We start from the raw sequence: 22,029 nt of genomic DNA on the forward strand, positions 1-22,029 counted from the left end.
CAAATGTGGTTTTTGTTTCTTTTAAAGGTCACATTAACAGAATCTAGAATAATTTCAACATAATTCCAATGAACTTTTGTTCTAAGACATCTTGAAAAGTAAGTTCACCCCCACAAAAAAAATATTCCATATTAAATGCCAAGTCTGTGTAATATATATATATATATATATATATATATATATATATATATATATATATATATATATATATATATTAGCGGGGTCACCCGTGGGAATCCCACGGGCATGGATGTGTGTGACATATTGAGTTAGATGCTGCACATTCATTTTTACAAAATGGTTACTGGCAAGCATCAGATCCAGAAATGGTGTGATGAACACAATTTATTTATTTCACATAATATGTGACCCCTCACTCCTCTCCACCTGACACTCTCCTGTCTCCACCTGACACTCTCCTCTCTCCACCTAGCACTCCTCTCCTCTCCAATCCCTCACATTCCTCTCCTTTCCAATCCCTCACCTCTCCAATCCCTCACACTCCTCTCCTCTCCAATCCCTCACACGCCTCTCCAATCGCGCCTCACACTCCTTTCCAATCGCGCCTCACACTCCTCTCCAATCGCGCCTCACACTCCTCTCCAATCGCGCCTCACACTCCTCTCCAATCGCACCGCACACTCGCCTCACACTCCTCTCCAATCGCGCCTCACACTCCTCTCCAATCGCGCCTCACACTCCTCTCCAATCGCGCCTCACACTCTTCTCCAATCGCACCTCACACTCCTCTCCAATCGTGCCTCACACACCTCTCCAATCGCGCCTCACACTCCTCTCCAATCGTGCCTCACACTCCTCTCCAATCGCGCCTCACACTCCTCTCTAATCGCGCCTCACACTCCCCTCCAATCACTCCTCACTCTCCTCTCCAATCGCTCCTCACTCGCCTCTCCAATCGCTCCTCACTCGCCTTTCCAATCGCTCCTCACTCGCCTCTCCAATCGGCTTTCCCCGTCTCGTTTCTCTCGTTTTTCTCCCGTCTCGTTCTTTTTCTTGCTCCAAATCGGCCCGTCTCGCCCGTCGGAATCGGAAATCGGCCCGTCTTGCTTTCGTGCTTGCGCGTAAATAAATTGTGTTCATTACACCATTTCTGGATCTGATGACTTGCCAGTAACCATTTTGTAAAAATGAATGTGCAGCATCTAACTCAATATGTCGAAATGTCACACACATCCATGCCCGTGGGATTCCCACGGGTGACCCCGCAAGTTTGCATTGACGTTCGTCGATGGACTCGTTCGCCCGTCTCATTCGTTTTCTTGCTACATCCTATTCAAGTCTGCGTTCTTCATCGATCGTCTCATTCATTTTGGAAATAGAAGTTTCCACGCAGCGCATGAATTGTCACGATCCTCAAGAGGAATTTGTCTCGTCATCATCAAATGATAAATGGCAAGTAAATTATATTGTGGAAAATTAAAGATTTCAAATAAACCTATTTAAAGTGTATGCGCACATAACTAATTAAAAAAACGAAGAAATATCTCTCGGTAATTTCCTGAAACATATTTTACTTCCGGCTAATAATGTTGAATGAAATAAAAACGAAGAAATATATGTCGGCATCCTTGTTGACGTTTTTGTGACGACTGTCATCAAACGAAAAAGTAATATATCTTAACGGAAAAGCAAAAGCGAATTTTTAATATATATCGACATGTTGCCGTCGATAAACCATCGATAAAAATCTAACCATCGATCTAACCAAAACTAAAACCATCGATAAAAATGAAATCAGATGGTGAGTTAGATTGGAGATAAAGGCGTGAGAGAGACTCAATGGCCTTGAAGTTACAGGCGTTTGAGAATTCATTTCGTTCTATAAACGGCAACTTTCATCGGATTTTCTTCCCGTTTTTTCCAACCGAGTCTTAAACTATGTTAGCGACTGTGAAAAATGAAATGATATATCGAATTTTTTATATGTATCGACACGTTGCCGTCGGTGTCATGTTGGGCGGTGTATGATACACCATGACGCGATTTTTAAAAATATATCTCTGCATTTTCCCGCATGTGTGGAATGTTCTCAATTATTGCTGACACAGAGTCTAAAACCATCGATAAAAATGAAATCATATGGTGAGTTAGATTGGAGATAAAGGCGTGAGAGAGACTCAATGGCCTTGAAGTTACAGGCGTTTGAGAATTCATTTCGTTCTATAAACGGCAACTTTCATTGGATTTTCTCCCGTTTTTTTTCAACCGAGTCTAAAACTATGTTAGCGACTGTGAAAAATGAAATGATATATCGAATTTGATTTGAAATAAAACTGTGTGAGAGACGAAGACACCACGGGCCTACAAAACAGGCCTCAAAGCTATGCGAGTTAATAAAATGGTGGATATTTTTTGTTTATAATTATATGAAGCCACTCCCAGAATGGGTGGAGCTATGGGTGGAGCTACTCTGCAAACCGAGTAAGCCACACCCCGGACAGACAGACAGACAGACAGAATCATCTACGGCTATTATTATATATATTATGGTTATATTATATATATTAATATATATATATATTATATATATATATATATTATGGTCTAAGGCTATTATTATTATATATTATTACATTGAACATGTGCAGTATATATATATAGATATATATATATATATATATATATATATATATATAGATATATATATATATATATATATATATCTATATATATGTCAAGTAGTAGATTTGTTATTGCCTAAAGTTCAGTTATAGACGTTGGTTGCTAATGTGTTATGATTTAATGCTAATGTTGCTAATGTAATGAATGTGTTGCTAAAGTTAATAAAGGGTTTTTGCTTCGTTTTAGTTTTGGATGAGGAGAGGCTCGCTGAGGTCATGCTGGGCAAATTGTATACGTGTGCTTTTTCGAGGCTAGATAAGGCCGGTCGTGAAACCACGCCCACATGCGCGTGATTTTGTGTAACGCGAGTAGAATGTTTAGAGTGCAGACATAAACCTATCGTTAACCATATATATTTTGTTTTAATCACAGCAACGCCTGACTCTGTATAAACATGCTTTGAATTACTCATGTGAACCCATATATTTGCTCTGGGCTTATCTGGCCAAGCATGCACTCTTTGTGAGTTACATTTCTGTTTTCTCGGAGCCCAGAGAAACATTTGGTCCGAATGATAAGGAAGGGCTGACTCCCCCGAATGACAGAGCGGGTGACGGTGGGGGCTTGGCCCACCGGGGAGGAACCTCTCCCAGTGTTGTTTGTTCCCTCGGAGATTTCCTGATAAAACGTGTCCCTATATAAATGGACTGGGAATCAATGTGTTTCCAGGAAGGCTTGACTTGGCATGAGACTGGCTCTTGCTATAGATGTCTTGGCTTCTTCCGGATCTGTATAAGTTGGTTTTTAATAAAGCTGCGCCATTCCAGGCTATTGTGGACTTCTTTTGCAAACGAAGAGCTGATTCTTCACAGATGGTACCAGGAGTGGGGTCAGCACCGGACGACGGGAAACGGAGCCCGAGGGACAGGAGGAAGGCTGCCTGAGGCGCGCCGGCACGCGGATTTGATTAAAGGTGGGAGTTGTTTTATATCAGAGGGCTATTATTCCAAATTCGTACCTTCCTCCCTCGCGCGGGCTTAGTCTCCTTGTCTTCCGCGATGCCTGCACTCGAACAGAGATTGTAAGTAAAGGCTCATTTTAGGCCTCAGAATGACGTAGCTTTGTTAAAGCCAGGATAAACAAGTAAGGACTTAACAGTAAGCTTAAAGTTACAGTTAGCACCAGGAGGGGAAAATGAGGTCGGACAGCCATATAGGCTGAAGCCAGGTGGCCAAGATTTTTCCAGGAAGGAACAGCCCAGAGACAAGATGGGGTATGCCATTGCATGCCAGGGAACGAAGGGCTGTGGCTAAACTTAGATAGAAGGCCATAGGAACATAAGAGGTCCAGATAGAAACAGGCCAGGACCTGGTGGACAAGAGAAAATAAATAAGCTCACAGGAAATGGGCCAGGTGGCCACAGGGTGAGAAGGACAGGAATGGTTTTTGAAATATTGAAATTTTAAGCATTGTAGCTATAGTTATTGAAGCTACAGGACAGAGGACAATTAAGTAAGCAGTTAAACAAGTAAATCAGCGGTTGATGCCGCTGGACCAGATACCAGACCAAGACCCCCCACCCCCCCAAGACCTGAGCTCAGTCCCGGGGCTCTAGGCAACACCCCCCACCCCCCCAAGACCTGAGCTCAGTCCCGGGGCTCTAGGCAACACCCCAACACCCCGCCCTGCCTTCCCTTTTTCACCTCAACCCACCCCCCGTCCAAACCCGTCCCAAAAATCCTTTTCCTTGAATGAGAGACGTAACATGAATGAGCAAAGATTGTTTGGGAGTGGCTGGAGAAAGGCATGATTTGAGTCGATCTGAGTTTCGCGCGAAGTCTGGGAGACTTCTATGAGTATATGAATGAGGAATGAATGTATATTGGGATGTTAATTGACGTGTGTATCTGGCCAATGTATCTGTCTGTATGACATATGCAAAGCAGAGGGTTTCGGTGTGAAGCTTTGTAAGTGGTCTGCTCGACATGGGGGAAATTCAGGCCGGGAATGTCCATTTTAGCGTCTATCCGAGAGAACAGGCGAGGTCCTGAACTGAGTCCGGATTTTCATCTGTTTGGGAGTTGTTTGGGAAGCGGATTGATATAAATCGGGTCAGGAAAGCACCCGGAGTGCCCTTGTCGATCTACTGTTGATATGAAGCGGTTTCTTGGAGATGGTTGCAGGATGGGCTGTTTTTTTTTTTTCTTTCGAGCGGCAGTCGGACGGAGATTTAATAATTTGTTGAACTAAATTCAGAATTCGAATCAATATGTGTGTTTTACTTGAATTGAAGAGTTCATTCAATGGCAGATATTGTGGATTGTATGTGTGGGGTAGGCCTATATTCCTGAGGCAGCTCACCTTTAGGATGATGATGTCATATAGTGCATTTTGGGTCAGAGAGGTGGAGCGTCGGAGATCCTGTTTTTTTGCGATGTTTACGAGCTAGGGATGAGTTCTGACAGCTCAATGTTCTGACAGCTCACTACATGTCAGGTCGCAGATTTGTTATGACAGCTTTTCGCACTTTGTTATGACAGCCGACTGCATGTCCCAACGTGAGGTAAACCCCGCCGCGAACGCGAATAGAGCGGCGTGCAGGGAGTGTTGGGATTCGTGTGGAGGCACGAGGGTGCGCGCCAAGACGGGGGGCGGCGTGGCGTCGTCGCGTTGAGATGGTTGTGCCAGGTCGATCGGCGATCTCTGAATTTAAATCGGATTTTTGTCATGTGTGTTGTGAAATTAAACGTCTATCCGAGAATCCTGGCAATGTTCGTTTAACTAAAGTGTGGTACAAACCTGTGTTTCCGCCGTGCGGCTCCGTGGAAGTTTGGGTAGAGGGATATTGTGTGTTCAGACAGGAGCCGAGCGAGCCGCGAGTCACGGGTGTGCTGTATGAGATTTGCTCAGAGTGCTGGCGATAACTCGCCCACTCTCAGAGGAGGATGTGTGCCCAAATGCATTGTGGGTCATTTCGACTTTGCTGGATGTCGGACGTTCATGTCAGACGAGCCATGTCGGAATAGTGGCCGGCTGCGACATATATGCCAGGCAATGTCACAGGACGAATACGTTACTTATAAGATGGATTTTTATTTAAGATGGATTTATAAGATGGATAGATGGATGGATTTATTTAAGATGGCTAAAATAAACGATTTCAAGACAGAGTAATTAATTTCCGGAGCCAAGTTCCAACAGGAAGTCTTGTTCATACAGTAAGGTACAGTGCGGAGTGGCGGCTGGAAGATGCATCGATGCATTTGTGTTGACCAATTCGAAGTTTGACCTTTTAAAGTTTAGTTGACCTTTGTTCGAGATATGCAAGGGAAAGGTCAGAGGTAATTCACTAACCTTGGAAGAACGACAGGCGGAGTCAGTCTACAGGGTGTTGCTTTAACGACAGGATATATAGGACTTAAATCTGGAGAATATCGGGACATTATATTGTGGGTAAAACCAAAATCATGTACATAATTAGTGGACAGAGAATATCGAGTTTTTTGTTGTTGTGGAAGCGTCAGGTACAGTACGCTTGGAATTTAATTTAACCGGGCCGAGTACAGTAACGTGTTCGATCGAGCTGTGGGGATTTGAGATGGATTTGAGTCACGTTAAATGGAGGACATTTGGGAGGATGAAGAGATGCAAGTAACGTGGATTAAATTGTGGTATCACGAGTTGGGTGCCAGAGATATTGTGGTTATTATAACTCACTGATTATAGGGGGCGCCGGGCGCACCGAGTACAGATCGGGTTGCATGATGGAGCACGCATGCATGGATTTTGGCTTTGCGAGGCTCCGGATAGAAATTGGCATTTCGATGCTGTGGATTATATTAGGGAGTGTAACGAATGTAAAATAATGGTTTAATATAACCACAGTAGAAAATAATATACAGATTTGGGACATTTTGTAAACTTTCAAATAATGAGAAGATTCAAAAAATTCATTTTATTTATTTCATGGAAAATATTTGGGTTGCAAGTGGAGAAGCATGGTATGGTATAAAAATAAAGAGGGAGTATCCAGGAAAAAGATGTTCAAGTGAACTTTGTGCTGTGAAAAGAATGTCGAGTTAATGGAAGTGTTTTGTTCGATTAATTTTGTTCAATTTGTGTTCAAATGACCATCGATGTTGGGGGCAAAGTTATGGGTGGATTTGGTGAGTGGTTGTGGGCAAACGAAGATTAATTTAGATTTATCATAGTTAAGTTCGAGGAAGTTGATTTGAAGCCAGAATTTCATTTGGATGCCAGAAAGGAGAAAGGAGATGCTGAAAGCCAGAAAGGAGATGCTGTTGTCTACTCTGAATGACAGGTGGCGGTATCCAGGGCGCTGAGGAGTTTGTTCACGTTGTAAAGTTTGTTTATTTAGTTTGTTTATTGTAGAGAAGAGTGCTTTTGGGATTCCGGAGCCAGAGTGGATAATTTGAGGGTAGTAGGTGGAGTAGAGGACATCTTTGCAGTGCTGTAGGTGGTCCTTGTAGGCTTGGGAGTGAACTGATTTGGGTTTAATAGGCACAAGCTGGTCTAAACAGGGTGAGGAGGATGGTGTGATTGATGATGTCAAAGGAGGCGTTGAGGTGAGGAGGATGAAAAGGTTGAGGTTGCCGGCATCAGAGGAGAGAAAAGGTCGCTGGTGATTTTGAGGAGAACAGTTTCAGTACTGTGGCTGGAGCAGAATCCGGATTGGGATGTTTCATACAGGTTATTGGCAGAGTGGTGATGTTTGAGTTGAGTGGCCACAGCACGTTCCAAAACTTTTGACAGAAAGGGTAGATTGGAGATGAGTCTGAAGTTATTTAGGGTGTCAGGGTTTAGTCCAGGGTTTTTCCAAAATGGGGGTGAAGTTTCACGAGTTTTTGGGGAAATCGGTATGTGAAGCTGGATTAAGTTGGAACTGCTTGATGAGCCATGGAGATGGATTGGGTTTTGTTGTTGGTTGTCTGGGAGTTCGGTTGTTGCATTGCCAAAGGTTTCTGTGTGGTGGACACACTCGTTGGCTGTTGTCTTGTGTGACGTGGATGGAGATGTATGTGGCTGCGTGTGGCTGCCTGGAGTCGGGAAAACGGCTACAGTGGTTGATATTGGTTGTGGATCGTCCGGGGTGCTTCGATTTGCATAGGGGGTGAAGATTGGGATATTACATTATTTTAAGTAAGTATTGGTATGAGTAATTACATAAGTAATTATGAGTTATTATGAGTATTAGTTATGAGTAAGTGATTATTTTAGTAAAGTTACATGTTTCGCTGTGTTGTGGATCTGGGGACAAGCTAGTTTGATGGGTACCCTGGGGTCTTCGGCGTGTCTATGTGTTTGGCTGTCTGTCACACCGGACTCTTGAATGGGTTTTCATGAGACGAATTTCAGACATAACAGTGAGAATCTATTTTGAGCGAATCACAGTGGGTGAGGAAAACATTGTGTGTGACCAGACACCAGAACTGACCAGAATTGAAATTGGAAGTAGACCAGGTTATTTCTATTATTTGTTTATTCGTGAAAATAAATAAATAATAGGGGGAGGTTAATGGAGGTTAATGGTGGTTTGTTTGTGTTAATTCTAGTTGAAACTCTCGCTGAAGTAATTTTCGTTTATTTTTATTTTTTGATTCGATTTGAGAGTTGAGATGATTGATTTTTTATTAATTTTATAATTTTATTTTTATTGATGTTGGAAACAGGTAATGGGATGCTGAGAGAAGGATTGAATTTAATTTGAATTGGACTGGATTAAATGGGATTGAATTTAAAAATTGAATATTGGATAAAATTGGATCCACTTGAAAAAAAGTGGATTAGGAAATTGGAGAAAAGGTGTTCTATGAAACTATGAATTGAATGAATTGAATCTATGAATTGGAGACCTGTAGACCAGGCGCTCCCAGGAGACTTGTGGACCAGGTGTTCGTGGAGCACTTCACCTGCAAGAACGCCTTGGAACCAAGGTGGAAGGGACCAGTCCAGGTGTTGCTGAATACACCAACGGCAGTCTTTTGCGAGGGCAAGACTTCGTGGATCCACGCCACGCACTGTAAGTTGGCCATACAAGCACCAGACACTACACCACAGCAACCCCAGGATAAGGCCCCAAAGAGGGGGGAAAACACATATTGGAAAGTGGCCAGGGAAGTGGCAACAATTCAAAATAGGACACACTGCTGGTCGTGCATGCGCTTTCCCCAAGCAGGCACCACAGGAATACACATGATAGTGCTACCCTTGTCCCTCAATGACCTCTGCTCACAACCTATCGATTCCCCATGTTTAGTCACCACGCTGGAAAGAGAAGGGGTTGACAACGGCAAGAGTTGCAATCGACAATTTAATTATCGCCCGTCAATGATTGCCCATGTGGCCGAGAGGCCTGCCCCCGTCTGGGTCAAACCACAGAAAGGGAGGGTCTGCCTCCAGGGTTCCGGCCACTTGCGTATGGGAGAATCAGAATGCGCCTACACTCTCCCCGGGAAGCTGGGACAAGGGAGCTCGGGGATTATATTACGAATAGTACTGCAAGATAAACACAACCACAACATAACGGCTATAACATTCTCTAGGGGGGTTAGTAGGATTAATGGGGTGGTAAAGGGACTCCAGTGCTTATCCACCCACCTGGTCCCACCCCATGGGACAATGTTTATATGCGGCGACAAGGCTTACCCCTATTTACCAAATAATTGGGGGGGCACATGTTATCTGGGTTCAGTCCTTCCTGACGTTGAGATACTGGATGAGCTAGACCCAAAGTCCTTGGACAGGCGTTATAAGAGGTCAGTCATGAACGAAGATGGAACCACTAAACTACACGGGAGTCTATGGGAAAAGGTGTTTGGTTTCTTCTTCCCAGGAGCGGGCACAGTCATGGATAGTTTCCGGATAGATAAATTGGCTTTGGCCCTAGAAAAGGTGGCAAACGACACCGCTACGGCTCATGACATACTATTGGACACGGTAATTCACATGCGTACAATGGTGATGCAGAAGTGAGACTAAGGGAAACTAGCCACGCCCTGACGATCGATCGGATCGCGCGCGAAAATTCTTATACATTTAGCTGGCTCACTGACTGGTTCCAGGGATGGACGGGCACCATAGTGAAGTGGTTATTGACCGCACTGGCTGTGATAATCGGGGTAGTAATTTGGGGGGCACTAATGAAATCTCTAGTCCTCCTCTGTATGAGAAAGTATTTTACAGGATGGAAAGTGAAGAAGCCGCCGACAACGACTATGGCTCTGACCACAGAGGCCGTCGACCTGAACGGGTCCTTCAACAAGGCAGTTGCGACCGGCGCTCCAGAAAATTGCATTGAATTTTGTAATGACTGTGATACTTGTGCGGATCCCATGTGGGAACTGGCTGCTGCCTGTAACGGTGTATGTGATGACTGTGATACTTGTGCTATAAACCCCTTGCGTGTACTGGCTAACGCTGCTTATGTATTACAAGCTGACAGCTGCACGCCCCCTTTCAACCCAACTAGGGATCTGATTGCGACGCTGGGTCTGGCGGTCGAGGGACCCGACGTGGATATCCTAGACCCGCAAGCCGACCAGGCGCCCAAGGGAGACTTTGACATAAAGGAAGTTCCTCTCTTTGCTTCATATGTATTAAGTTCAAATGCTTCAAGTGAATCGGATTTTTACGCTCTGTACCCTGACCAGGAAATTGAGACACAAGATACTGACAATATTATGTATTCCCCAGAACAGCAGCACGTGAGGGACCTCATGGGCATGATCGTTGATTAACTTCGAAGATCTGCAAGGACTGGGTCTGCAAAGGGTGGGGGGAGCAAGTTCCGCAGGGGAGGTGGTGGCCCTCTGGCGGAGCAGAACCTCATCTGGACCAGACCTCTTCGTTGTGGATCCGAAACGTTAATGGACTTTCATGTTCTGAGCCCTCAGGCTCCGAGCACGCACCACACGACACGTTCGCCAAATGCACGGGCGAGGCGCTTTGGGCGCACGATATGCCCTTGGGAGATACCCGCATTACACAATTATTTTTTCAATACCCGCATTACACAATTATTTTTCAATAAAGCCCGATGTGGCACGTTGTCTCTTAAGATACTTTGTCTCGACGAGACAAGAGGAAGGAATGTCAAGTAGTAGATTTGTTATTGCCTAAAGTTCAGTTATAGACGTTGGTTGCTAATGTGTTATGATTTAATGCTAATGTTGCTAATGTAATGAATGTGTTGCTAAAGTTAATAAAGGGTTTTTGCTTCGTTTTAGTTTTGGATGAGGAGAGGCTCGCTGAGGTCATGCTGGGCAAATTGTATACGTGTGCTTTTTCGAGGCTAGATAAGGCCGGTCGTGAAACCACGCCCACATGCGCGTGATTTTGTGTAACGCGAGTAGAATGTTTAGAGTGCAGACATAAACCTATCGTTAACCATATATATTTTGTTTTAATCACAGCAACGCCTGACTCTGTATAAACATGCTTTGAATTACTCATGTGAACCCATATATTTGCTCTGGGCTTATCTGGCCAAGCATGCACTCTTTGTGAGTTACATTTCTGTTTTCTCGGAGCCCAGAGAAACATTTGGTCCGAATGATAAGGAAGGGCTGACTCCCCCGAATGACAGAGCGGGTGACGGTGGGGGCTTGGCCCACCGGGGAGGAACCTCTCCCAGTGTTGTTTGTTCCCTCGGAGATTTCCTGATAAAACGTGTCCCTATATAAATGGACTGGGAATCAATGTGTTTCCAGGAAGGCTTGACTTGGCATGAGACTGGCTCTTGCTATAGATGTCTTGGCTTCTTCCGGATCTGTATAAGTTGGTTTTTAATAAAGCTGCGCCATTCCAGGCTATTGTGGACTTCTTTTGCAAACGAAGAGCTGATTCTTCACATATATATATATTGTTGCGGAAATGAGGATTGTTTTTTTTTATTGTGTTTGTATTGTATAGTAAATTGTTGTACAATATCGCCTTCCTGCCTCCAGTCTGTTGTATAAAGGTCAAAGGGCGTTCCGGTAGTTAATTCCATAAAGCATACATTGAAGGACACTATAATATCCCTGTTCAGTAGTTTATTTCCTTATTCTGTGTATTAGGTTTAGGCTTTGTCTTCCATTAAAATGACACTCCATTGCACCAAGTGAAATAAGATAGATTCCCTTCATTCTTCATTCCCATTCCCAAAAACCTCCATTTCCCCTTTCGTCATGGCCAAGCCTCAATTTGCCAATTACATCCCCTCCAAAACCACCATTGAACATGTGCTCGGGTCGGGGAAGAAAGGCGTGCCCGCCCGTCGTCATCAAGAGCGGAGCCAGAGGGTCGCGCGACCAACTATGGCCGAGGTGAGCACACCGATGGGCGTGTCCTGAAGGCCGGCGGCTTAATCGCCGGAGGCGCTATAAAGGCGCGCGCGCAAGAAGTTGTGAGGAGTCAGTGGTTGCGTTGTGGTGGTCAGTGGTTGCGTTGGTTGCGTTGGGTTGTCGATGGTGAGGAGTGGTCGGACCAAGAAAGAGAAAGAGTTGTTGGACCAAGAGAACATAGAGAACATCCAAGGAGATCATCATCCAGGGAAGCACAAAGCCTGTTGTAGTCCTGGCAAAGCACGCGACGTCCACAGCAGCAGCAGCAGCGGCGGCCACAGCAGCAACAACACTCAACAGCCGCTTGGGGCCTGGACGGCGGTTTTGAGCAGGGCCGCGAAGGAACGGCGGCTGCTAAACACGCCGATCGTGCTGCAGGACCCCTTGGACCGGCCTCCCCCCCTCCAAGCCATCCACCTCTGCCATTCCTATCATCATTCCCCGTGTGAGTGGTCTTCGTTTGTTCTGTCCTGGGTATTAATTAAGTCTGTTTAGATAAGCTAGCGATTTTCACTGTGTCTCTAAAATCTTCTGTATATTATTTTATTATCTTTCCTTCTTCCTTGGTTACTTTGAGCATGTAAATAATAGGAATAAATTTAGTAGTATTTGCCAACCTTTTCGTCTCCTCCTTCTTCTTCACATCCATGTCGCTTTTGTCTTTTCCATATTGTATAGCTGTGGCGCGATCCGGCCAACGTTCAGGAATCGGGTTAGTCGGGGTAACTGTTAGGCGTGTCCTAAGGGGGAGGAGGGGGAGGGGGAGGTGGGAGGGGAAATACAGTGCCATCCGCTCGGCAAACCAACATCCTTATCCGCGAGCCGTAACAATATATATATATATATATATATATATGTTTATACATGTATATATATTCTAGCAGAAGTGCCCGGCATTGCCGGGCGGGGGAGGGGGGGAGGGGAGAAGAGGGGGGAGGGGAGGGGTAGGGGGGAGGGGGAGGTGGGAGGGGGAGGGGGAGGTGGGAGGGGGAGGGGGAGGGGGAGGTGGGAGGGGGAAGGGGAGGGGGGAAAGGGAGGGGTAGGGGAGGGAGAGGGGGGAAGGGGAGAGGGTAGGGTGGAGGGGGAGGGGGAAGGGGAGGGGGGAAGGGGTGGGGGGAAGGGGAGGGGAGAAGGGGAGGGGAGGGATATAGATGGTTACTGGCAATTGATCACATCCACAAATGATGTAATCCACACAATTTATGTACTTTACATAACATTAATAGGAATACATGGCCGTGTAGATGGGAAATACAGTTTGTTTGAAATAAATCACAAATATCAGATGAAAGTTTTTAAAATTTAGAACTATTCTCACTCAGAGTTAAAGGGCCACAGACACAGAAAATCATGTTTGGTTTAATTAATAGATATTGCTTCACTTAACACTTACTCGTCTTTTTTTTTGAATAAATATCACTCGATTGGCCCCCGCCACCCAAAAAACGGCGATTTGATTGCTCATGTGACTGGCTACGTCATCGAGGGAATTTTTGTTCCCTCGATTCCTATTAAATATGTATATGTATATATGTATATATATGTATATATGTATATGTATATTATATATATATATGTATATATATGTATATGTATATAAATGTATATATATATATATATATGTATATGTATATATATGTATATGTATATATATGTATATATATATATGTATATATATATATATGTATTAGTGTAACGAATTTGAGAAGTGTAACGAATTTGAGAAGTGTAACGAATTTGAGAAAGTGTAACGAATGTGAGAATTATGGTTTTGTTGTGTGTAACTGTCACCCTCCGTAATGTAAAGAAAGGTCGAAGCTCGTCCTCTTAGTTAATTCCATAAACCTACACACAGGACACCATATATCCTTTTAAATAGTTAGTCCCTTATTCTCTGTAGGTTAACGATGTGTTTCCCAATAGTTTGACTCTTCATTGCACCGAATTAAATAAGAGTAGGCCCCTCCGACGCCCCATGGCAGCTTCCAAGTGCCAGGTTTGCCAGGTTTGCTGCAATTGACTCTTTAGCCACTTTGCTGCAATTGACTCTTTAGCCACTTTGCTGCATTTTCATCTCCCGTCCACTTTGCTGCATTTGCCTCCATTACGCACGAGGTAACGACAAAGAAGAAAGGCGGGTCTCCACCTCGTCATAGAGGGGAGGAGTAAGTCGGCCCCGCTCATCCAACCCAGAACGAGGGGTTTGGGTTGAGAGGGCGGAGAGAGAACACTTGGGGGAGGTTCGCAAAGGTTGAAGGGCGGGGCCTATATAACCCGCAGCGCGGCGCTCCCCAAGCAGATGAGCTGAGAGGGCAGATGAGCTTTTTGGAGAAGATTGAGGTCCGAAGAAGATTGAGAGAGAGGTGCGGCAGATGCGCGATCCAGCTAAAGCAGCCAAGAGAGAACGAGACGTGAGGGGGTGCTGATACTGAGCAATACGCCGAGACCCTCTAGGCCCTATTGCCGGCTGTGGAGACGCGGAGCCAGCTGCTGTTCGCTTCGAGCACGGAACGTGGACCTTGACGGTGTGGAATTGCCCGGACCTTCCTGCCCTGCCAGCGGCTTGGACCTTCTCCTCCCTCCAGTGATTCCTGCCATCATTTCCCCCGTGTAAGTGTGCCCGTTTGTCCGTCTTTCATGTTGTCTTGGGGTATTAATTAAGACTGCCATATATATAAGCTAATCATTGCACTATGTCTCCTGCTCCTTCAATTGCCTTATAAATCATCTTTCTTTTCCTTTCTGCTTAGTGTGTATAAATAGTAATAAATCTTGTTATTCCCTACTTTGTCTTTACTTCTTCATGCTCTTTCGGTCGCTTTAGAGGTTTCCATATTGAGTGTACATGGCGCGATTCGGCCAACGTTCAGGATCGGGTTTAGTGAAGGCTAATGACTCGAACTTGGGGCCGCGGCGCCATCCGCTCGGCAAATTAACATCTTATCCGCGGTCCGTAACAATTGGTCGTCAGGAGTTGGGATTCGAACCTGGGTCTAAATTTATTTAGCCCAAATTTTGGGACACCAATTGTACTATTGGCCCTAACAATTGGTGTCTGGGAGTGAGATTCGAGGCCCGAACCAAATTTTCTATAACATTAAAAAAAAATTTGGTCGAAATTACGAGCGGCCAAAATTTTGTTTAACATCCCAAATTGAGTCGTGCCATGGACAATCAAGGTGATCGGATGCAGGTGGGTGAGCTAGAAGAGGGGTTAGGGGTAACCCAGGACCACAGGGAAGAAATGGAGGAGAGCAATGAGGAGGTGGTTGAGGGAGTATCAGGCGCACAAAATGGCGCCCTCGTGCACGTGGGTGAAGAGGCACAAAATGGCGGCGCTGCGGCAGCCGAGACCGCAGCGCTGGGGAAATTGGACCTCTTCGCGGCGCAGATGATGGGGTATATGGAAAAAATGGGTGAGCGAATGAGGAACGAAGCGAGGGCTAATAGTGAGCGAATGAGGAACGAAGCGAGGGCTAATAGTGAGCGAATGAGGAACGAAGCGAGGGCTAATAGTGAGCGCTTGGGGGACCAAATTGAAGCAATAACGAACGAAATGAGGGCCGATAATGAGAGACTGGCGAGGGACAGAGTCGCATATGCAGTAAGGGAAGCGGAGAGGGACAGAGACCGCGGGTTGGGCGAGCAGGTCCCACAGGTGCACGAGGAGGTAAAGCGGGTCGAGGAGCACTGGTTGGGCGAAGTGGAGGAAAGCGCGGGTACAATGACGGGTATAGACATCGCGACCCGGTGTATGGGGCAGCCGGCGACCGCTGAGGTAGGAGAGAAAATTTTATTAAAGCCAGCGGTCGTTGAGGCGAATAAAGAAAAAGAAATAATGGGTATAGTTAAAATTTAAGAGACGACGGAGGTAGCCCGGGAATTGCAGGGAGGAATGGAAAATGTGCAAAGTCCCTGCTCACATCATGATGCTGTGCTTAATAACACCAATGAAAGTTTGCAGGTGGTGTTGGAGCGAAGGAGGAGGATCCCCCAGGTGAGTCGTGCTGTGTATTGTGCGGGGAGATTTTGCAGAAGGATGTTTGGCGACAAAAGAATTTTCGCGCGATTGGGGTCCATATGGCACCCGGGCGTTGGTGAAGGGCCCAGTGTGAGTGGAAATGGCGCGCGTGTGAGGAAAAAGTGTGCGCCGGCGAGTGGGTGTGTTATAAAGTGTGGGAGTGAAACCGAGTGCAAGCGAGAATGCACGTCGGGGTGTACGGAGTGCGACACGAGGAGTGAGTTGGTGGTGGAGCGGGTGCGAGGATGCACGTATGGGATGAACGGCGAGGGTGTGCGAGAAAGCACACCTGAGTTGGTCGTGGCGCGGGTGTGGGAGAGCCCATCTGAGCGCGTTAGTAGGTGGATGCAAGAGTGCACGCCCATGGTGAGTGGTACGGAGTACGTACCGAGGGACGGTGCGCGAGGTGTGTTAAGGGAGTGTGCGAACGGCGAGTGTGCGCGAGAGGTGTGGTGTGCAACAGGGAGTGCGGTGGTGGAATGGACGGAGTGTGTGGGATGCACTGGAGGCGTTGGAATGCCAGGTTTTGTGAGTGTGAAACGGGTCGCGTAGGCAAGTGAGGCATCGACGTTGAACGGGGCAGCGTTTAGGGCGCCGGATAGCCGATGCGAGCACTCGGGGCGCGGTGCGCTTTGTTGGATGCCAGGCTCGGCGCGGATCGATGCTGCGCTGCTTCTCTTCGAAGCGTCGTTGCCGATTCGGGCTTGGCCCCGCCCCGCACGGTCGAGTCCGGGCCTTGTCGGGCGAGTCGACCGGTCCGGTCCAAGGGCGAGTGGGAGGAAGCGGAACGGTGCCCCCTGGGGGGGATGGGGTTCCGACCGGGCGAGCCTCAGTCATCGGGCCCGGGACCGCAAGGTACCGAGCCGCGATGATGCGTGGAACCTCGGCCTGAGCATGCCTCCTCCCCAGAGTCGTGAATGCTGGACGGATCCAACTGCAGGCGACCAAACCACCCGAATTCATTGCTCGGCTTTGCGAAGCCGAGTTTAATGATGTCATGACGCACCGAGGCTAGGATAAAGCAGACTGTGATGAAGAGGATAGTGTTTTGGACCAGAAATTGAAAAGCAAAATTTGATGATTGGCAAAGGATTGGCAGAGTGATGATTGGCAGATGATTGGTAGAGTGATTGGCAAATTTTTAATTGGCTGGAATTTGGTGAGCAAAATTGGTAGTGAGAGATACCCGATGTGATGGGATGGCAACTCTGCCATCTCTCACAACGGGGGCAAAGGAGCACTAGTCTTATGGGGTTTGGCAGTGAAAACTAGCCCGGGAGGGTTAGGATATCGTGTGTAGGGACCTAGAGAGGATGACCTTAGGTAACGGTAAGATTAGGTAGTGACAATGATACCTGTAGTGGGGACGCAGGTAGATTAGTTTGGATGATAATGACGTGGTATGTGCTTAGTTTAAAGGGAAGACGGGGAGCACTAAGTTAGCAGGGCAACAGGTAGTTCAGATGATGCCGTGTGTATGGTTAAAAGGTGTGATTGCACAGGAATTTGGTGAGCTTGGTGAGCAACTGGACAGGTGTATGGAGCAGTGTTTGAGTGAGTGATAGTGATGTGAGTTGTGCTGACCAAATGGTCCAGGAAGGAAGGAGGGTGCAGGTGGCACCAGGTGTGATTGCACAGGTGTGCAACACCAGGTGAATGGAGAACAGGTGTATGGAATAAATGGTCTGGAGTATATGGAGTATTGGAATGGATGGTCATGGAGTGAGTATGGTGGAAACTGTGGAGTGGAGTGGATGGTGCGAAGGTGTGGATGGGGGAAAGGAGGATGGACCCCATCACAAATACCCGGGGAGGGTAGTGTAAGTGTTAGGTAGATGGTACAGGTAAATTGTGGTTGGATATTGGCATCTGTGGTGCGGGTAGTTGCACAGGAGTGTAGTGATGGGTGCATTAGTGTCGTGGAAATGGCTGGGCGTGTAGCCTGTTAGTGTGTGTGTAGTTAAATGGGCACTCCACCACTGTGAGGATGTCGGCCAGGTGAGGCCGCAGGTGGGCTCTGGGAGCCGGTAGAGTTGTTGTGGATGGGGCCCGAGGATCCGGAGGACGGACCCGGGTAGCCCAGTGCCAGAGGGCACCAAGGGGTGACAGAGCCAGGAGGGGCCTTCCCCAATTAGATAGGTTAGGGTGAGGAGCTAGGTAAGCTCGGGTGGCAACTGCAGTGGTGGAGGTGTGCAGGTGGGTAGGCCTGCTGGGAGAGCTACACGCCCCAGTCCTGAAATTGTGCAAGGGCACAGGGAGTTGCATCGGGGGAGTGAGACCCCAAATTGACAAGCACCACAGTTTGGTCAATGGGAATTGGTTCTTAAAACCGCATAAAGTGTAAGATGGCCAATGGTTTGGCAGGGAAAGACCCCGGGTAGTGTAAAGTGTGTTAAAGTCATTTAGAGGATAGTTAGGATTAAGAATCTCCTCGCACCATCTACATCCACTCACCTGAGGTAACGATGGTACTCCACACCATGCCATGGTTTGTTGGTTTTTATTATTTTTGGTGCAAATATTTCGATTGTGAGACGCATCATGACGTGGGTGTGAGTGACATTGTGCTGATGTTCCATCTCTCCCTCCTTATGAGGATTGATGATGAATTGGTGATGGCAAAATTTGGTTAGAGGGATTGTGAAGACGAATTTGGTAAGGGGAAATATGGGGAAGACGTGACAGTAGTGACGAATTTGTAAATGTGTAGATTGTTGTAAATATGGGGTAAGGGCAAGAGTAGAGTAGGTGACAGGGGGGGTGACGTACGGTAGGGACGAGCTTTTCTCACTTCGCTCTCCATACGCACTTCGCCTTGCATTGCCTTGTTTGATGTGTACCCTTGTGACCTTACCCCTCGCTCACCTGTCTTTTCCCTCTTTGTCTCCCACCCGAGGACTGTGCACCACTGGATGTTGAGGGGAGCATGCGGAGGTCGTCTTGTGTGCCAGGACCCTCGCAACCAGCATGCATTGCATTGATGTACCACTTTATGGACCGCTGTTCTGCGGCCAAGTACCACTTGATGGACCCCAGGTTCTGGGGCAGGGCACCTCTGTTGGAGACCGGCCATAGTGGCCAGGGAATCTTGCTTGCGGACCTCGGTAAGGTGGCACCTATGCCAAACAGGTGGACCACCCTTAGTTGGCCCCTGTGGCCCGAAATAAAAATGGACACGGTTTGTGCTTTTTATATTTCCAAGTAGGCCACATGAAGCAAGAAGACATCGGGAAGAACATCGGCCCAGCAGAGAAGGAGAAGACCACCACCAGTTGTTTTTTTGTGTTTATTACAAACAGTAATGACTGTGCACTGGTTGGTGCTTTTGGGTGCTTTTGAGTGCTTTGGTGTTATTGGTACTGGTGCATCGATGCAATGCGTGCTGTCTCCTCCCTCCCAACAGGAATTTCCTTCTCTTTGTTTCCCTAAAAAGAAAAAAAAAACCACAGGTCCTGGGTTGCGTTGTAAATAAGAAATAACGTCACTGTAAATAATGCTTCCCACCGTAAATGTATAGCTTGAAAACAATTCCGTAATTCGGTTATCCTGTGGGTGCAAGTCTGTTAGGCAGGGTGCAATGCAGCAGGGGGACATATTTATTTGTGTTTTAAAATTGTCGCACTCAGGGTCAGGCTAATTGTAGAGGGAATTACACCTACGTGTCACACTAAAAGTAAAGTTTTATAGGCCCGAGGACGGGCCTGAAGGAAGGAGGGTGCAGTGTAACGAATTTGAGAAGTGTAACGAATTTGAGAAAGTGTAACGAATGTGAGAATTATGGTTTTGTTGTGTGTAACTGTCACCCTCCGTAATGTAAAGAAAGGTCGAAGCTCGTCCTCTTAGTTAATTCCATAAACCTACACACAGGACACCATATATCCTTTTAAATAGTTAGTCCCTTATTCTCTGTAGGTTAACGATGTGTTTCCCAATAGTTTGACTCTTCATTGCACCGAATTAAATAAGAGTAGGCCCCTCCGACGCCCCATGGCAGCTTCCAAGTGCCAGGTTTGCCAGGTTTACTGCAATTGACTCTTTAGCCACTTTGCTGCAATTGACTCTTTAGCCACTTTGCTGCATTTTCATCTCCCGTCCACTTTGCTGCATTTGCCTCCATTACGCACGAGGTAACGACGAAGAAGAAAGGCGGGTCTCCACCTTGTCATAGAGGGGAGGAGTAAGTCGGCCCCGCTCATCCAACCCAGAACGAGGGGTTTGGCTTGAGAGAGAACACTTGGGGGAGGTTCGCAAAGGTTGAAGGGCGGGGCCTATATAACCCGCAGCGCGGCGCTCCCCAAGCAGATGAGCTGAGAGGGCAGATGAGCTTTTTGGAGAAGATTGAGGTCCGAAGAAGATTGAGAGAGAGGTGCGGCAGATGCGCGATCCAGCTAAAGCAGCCAAGAGAGAACGAGACGTGAGGGGGGTGCTGATACTGAGCAATACGCCGAGACCCTCTAGGCCCTATTGCCGGCTGTGGAGACGCGGAGCTGCCAGCTGCTGTTCGCTTCGAGCACGGAACGTGGACCTCGACGGTGTGGAATTGCCTGGACCTTCCTGCCCTGCCATCGGCTTGGACCTTCTCCTCCCTCCAGTGATTCCTGCCATCATTTCCCCCGTGTAAGTGTGCCCGTTTGTCCGTCTTTCATGTTGTCTTGGGGTATTAATTAAGACTGCCATATATATAAGCTAATCATTGCACTATGTCTCCTGCTCCTTCAATTGCCTTATAAATCATCTTTCTTTTCCTTTCTGCTTAGTGTGTATAAATAGTAATAAATCTTGTTATTCCCTACTTTGTCTTTACTTCTTCATGCTCTTTCGGTCGCTTTAGAGGTTTCCATATTGAGTGTACATGGCGCGATTCGGCCAACGTTCAGGATCGGGTTTAGTGAAGGCTAATGACTCGAACTTCGGGTTGCTAAAAACCGCTCGGCAACTAACTAGACCATCCAAAACCGGGGTTCGAGCGGGTACTTGTCTCCCTAGTCTGCGGAGGGACGGATAAAGGTATTCGGGATAAACCCTGGGCCCATAACCCTGATCCGTTCCATCCTACGGGATAGCGTTACAAGTACCAGGACCGGGGAGACGGCCAGCTTAACAGGACCAGGGGCTAATCACCCCTTGCTAACGGGAGAGCCATCCCCCGTATCCGTAACAATATGTATATGTATATATGTATATATATATATGTATATATATTATATATGTATGTATATATGTATGTATATATGTTTGTATATATGTTTGTATATATGTATATATATATATGTATATATATATGTATGTATATATGTATATATATATGTATGTATATATATGTATATATATATGTATGTATATATATGTATATATATGTATGTATGTGTATATATATATATATATATATATATATATATATATATATATATATATATATATATATATATATATATATATATATATATATATTGTTACAGACGTGGCTTAGATGTTATTTACCGAGCGGTTTTGGTATGACCACGTCTGCACAAGTTACCCGATTATACCCGAACGTTGACTAATCGCGCTACGCTAGGTCAATGAAGGAAAAGACACACAGCTGGGATTCAAATGACACGACACCAGGGTTCAGTTCTCAAGACCTCCGGAGGAGGTTATATTGTTACGGAAGGTTAGATTACAAGGACGAGAGGTACAGCATAGAAAGACAAGCACTTAGACACACTCTTATATTATTCCCAACAGACGACAGATAAACGGGACAAAAGGCTGACTCACACGGGGTTTGATGGCTAGGAAAGGCAGGATCGATGGCTCCAGGTGCACCTGGGCTCAAGGGTCAGAATCGACTCGGTCCGGTCCAGAGATGCGGGAAGGTCACAGCGCTCGAGGTGGCAACTTCTCTCTCCAGGCTGGGGGCGCATCTGACCTCACATCCGGTGAGTCCTTCGTATATCCGGCGGGGAGTGACACGCCCTCGGCTCGTTAGCTCCGCCTCGTGGAATCGGCACGTTGCTTCTCATTGGGTGCGTGCGGGGGGGTTTACCAGGCTCCGCCCTTGACGGGGGACTGACAAGGAGCCCCTTCGTGGTAACCCCG

The sequence above is a fragment of the Myxine glutinosa genome, chromosome 1, assembly GCF_964187855.1.
Source record: "Myxine glutinosa chromosome 1, kmMyxGlut1.1, whole genome shotgun sequence".
Taxonomy (NCBI): Eukaryota; Metazoa; Chordata; class Myxini; order Myxiniformes; family Myxinidae; genus Myxine; species Myxine glutinosa.